Source organism: Tupaia chinensis, unplaced genomic scaffold (genome assembly GCF_000334495.1).
Source record: "Tupaia chinensis unplaced genomic scaffold, TupChi_1.0 Scaffold000085_1, whole genome shotgun sequence".
NCBI lineage: Eukaryota > Metazoa > Chordata > Mammalia > Scandentia > Tupaiidae > Tupaia > Tupaia belangeri.
The window spans coordinates 2349519-2353021 of NW_006159547.1; positions in this window are offsets into that span (position 1 = coordinate 2349519).

Sequence of the window (3503 nt, forward strand, 5' to 3'; positions counted from 1 at the left end):
GTTCAGTTCCCCAGTTGATGGGTCCATGTGGAGACCCAGCCACACTGATTGGCTGGAAGGTTGGGAAGAACCATAGCATAAGCCACTCTGGCACAGGGAGGTGCCTTTCTCTCTGTAAACCTCATGAAAGAAAGAAACAGAGAGAACCTGGAAGTCCAAGTCATGATCTTTAAATTCCAAGTGTGGTTTCACCTAGCCTTCTACAGTTTACCAGGAGGCAACAAATGTATTCTATTGTCCTAAATTAACTGAAAAATGTTAGTACAGCACCACTTTCAAAAGCACTCATTTAATTATAACTCAGACTTTCCAGCTGGGTCCATCACAATTTTGTCAGTAGTTCAGAGGTTAAGTCTACAATGTGCTCTCACTGACCAGTTCATAAAGTTATTGAGGGAAAAATTTTTAAAAGATTTTTGCCATAGAACATGTGCACTTGAGGGAAACAGAGAGCGAGCAAAGGGGGAAAGCGAGGAATTAGCCCTTGGAGAGTATGGCCACACGGCAATCCCTTATCCATTCTCTTGAGATTTTGGGTACACTTGCTGGTTTTCAAGCCACTGGGTCTGGCTCAAACCATGTCAGCCATGTGGGATCCTGCCGCCTTTAACCTCTACGACACCTGCTAGTCACCCAAATATTCAGGAGGTTCCTTGCCATACAGCTCAGGGTGAGCCAGGGCATGAGCTAATTACCTCTGCTCGTAAATTATGTGCTGGCATAAATTCAAATTTGGCTTTCCATGTTTTCAAATTTTGCTAGAGTGCACACATGTTTGCCAGGGAGACAAGAGTCAAGAGACGAGAAACAAGTGAGAATGCCTTGTCCCTATAGAGGAATGCTAAGCTACAATGCTTTCTCTGCCATTTCTCCTTTCAGGATTTTGGGCATACACACACACAACCAGCATGTTTTTCAAGCCATCCAGTATGAGATTTGAATGAGTGAACCATGTGGAATTCAGCTGCCTTAACCAGTATGCCACTGGCTGGCACTTCCTGTTCTTATGAAGGTATATTTGTCAAGGCAGGAGCACTGGATGCACTTTTATTTCACACTTTTTTCCTTCAAGATTTTTGCTGTAAAGCGTGCATTCACTGGAGATACAGAGAGTGAAATTGAGAAACCACCCCGCCCCCCGGGGAGGAGGGGGGAATGGCCCCACCACAATCCTTATCCATTCTCCTCTTGGAATTTTGGGCATGCACACACATGTGCCCAGTGTTTCACGCCACCAGGTCCAGGATTTGAACCAGTTGGCCATGTGGGAGTCCAGTACACTACACCACCTGCTGGCCCCTATTTTACAAAACCTTTAAACATCTAAACATTTATCTCCATTGTACTCTTGCCAAAGAACGCAAATGGTAGCATGTCTGCCTTGCAGTAATCCTTAATTCTTTTCCCTTCATACCCAATCTACAGTCAGGAAATCCCATTTGTTTTGGAATATCCGGACTCTCTCTGCTTCCTTCTCTACTATCCTGACCCAAATCACTATCATCTTCTCCCCTGAATGATGGTGATTTGGGTCAGGGTGGTAATGAATCCTGCAAAAGCTTTCTTGTCCCTTGATTCTACCACTGTTGCCCTATAATCTATTCTCAATATGTCAATGTAATCCCAGTCACTTCAAGTATTTACTCAAATGTCACCTTCTCCATGAGGTCTATCCAGACCATCCTAATCATTTTCCCCTATATCATGTATTGCCTTCTAACATTCTACTAGGTTATTATGCCTGTTGCTTGCTTCTATCCTACTTGTTTAAAATATTTATTTTTAATTTGACCAGAGAGGGAGGGAAAGTGAGAAAACAAGTCACCAGGTCCAGGACTCAAACCAGTCAGCCACGTGGGAGTCCACCGCCTTAACCATACCATCTGCCAGCCTGTCTCCCACTTTATATTTGAGCATAAGCCTTTAAAAATAAGGATCATTATTTTTCATGTATCTCAATCACCCAGAACAATTCTCTGCACACAGTAGGTGCTCAACACATGTAGAAACTTGGCATCAGAAAATACATATCCAGGGGGCCAGCAGGTGTATGGTGGTGAAGGTCCTTATCTACCACATGGCTGACCAGTTCAAGTCCCAGACCTGATAGCTTGCTTTCTCACTCTCTGTGTGGTGAGCGTGTGTGCGCTCTTGCAAATATAAATAATAAAGTTAAATTAATTAAAAATATATATCCATAAGAGAAAAGCTATTTCTTCAAATGCTTGTTTTCATAATGCATCCTACTTTCAAAATTTTAACTGAAAAAGACAAAATAAAAACCTTCAAAAATTTGCCGTGTGTGTATACAATTTTTTCTTAATGGGTAACATGTTAGGCTTTTCTTAACCTTAAGTACTAACCACTCCATAGATGCCATCGAAAACAAATCCCACAAATCCTTTTCTGAGCAATAAGCAATTTAAAGTGATATTTATAATCTTGTTTCCTAGTACCAGTGATTAAAAAAAACAAGAAACATGATATTGGTGCTGAATTGGTTAAGTTCCTCTTACTTGGCAGTTGTAGACAAATAATTGCTTAAAAGTACATACTGGATTAAAGACACTTAACAGGACGTGAGTAGTTTATAACTTGATTACGAGTACACAAAATCCTCTTTACAGACTCACCTGCAATATGCTCGTCAGGTCATTCTCATCAATGTATATAAACGCTAACCATAGCCTCATGTTCAGAAAACAATCTAGACTTCATAGCCATTTACTTCATCTTTGAAATACTTCAAAAAAATTCTAATTTCCAATGCCTAGATCTAGCCAGACTCCTCAGCTGCCTTCCTTATATACTAGTTGAGCTGAGGCCTCCTAGTGATCAATTTCTGTAATGCAGCTTAAAGCAAGTCACAGTATTTTAAAAACCGTATTACAAACCTATCCGTGGGTCAAGCACTGTCAACTAGCTGGCTCTAACCTTTTATGCCAAGAGCTTAATTTTACCTTTTAGATTTATTCTGGCCAACTAGTTCCTTTCTAGTCATAAGTTCACTTCCAACTGACTGGCAGATTTTTAACTAGACTAAGATCTACTTTACTAGCTATCTAACATCCTGGATGAGTGTTTTCATCATTGTACCAAGTAGCACAAAGAATCTGGAGTCAACAGATTGACAGCAGTTATATTGAGGCAAAGTGACTAAATGTTTTCTGAACAAAGCAGCCGAGTCTAATGAAAATTTTATTTAAGATTTTTAATATAAGTCCAGTAATGTATTAGATAATTATGGTACTATCTACTTTGAAGTAATAAATCAATTTCTGGGGGTGGCTGAAATGGAACAGGATTCAATTCTTGTTTTAACTCTAAATTCATAATTTGGGCCAGTTTATATTTTAAATGTGGTTACTAGTATTAGGGCAGTGTCCCAGGATATCCTCAATCAAATAGTCTTTTAGTTTATGCTATAGGGCACCTGAGCTCACCTGACAAAGTGAAAATTCTCCCGGGGGGGGGGGGGGGGTGGGGGGGGGGGGGGGGCAATG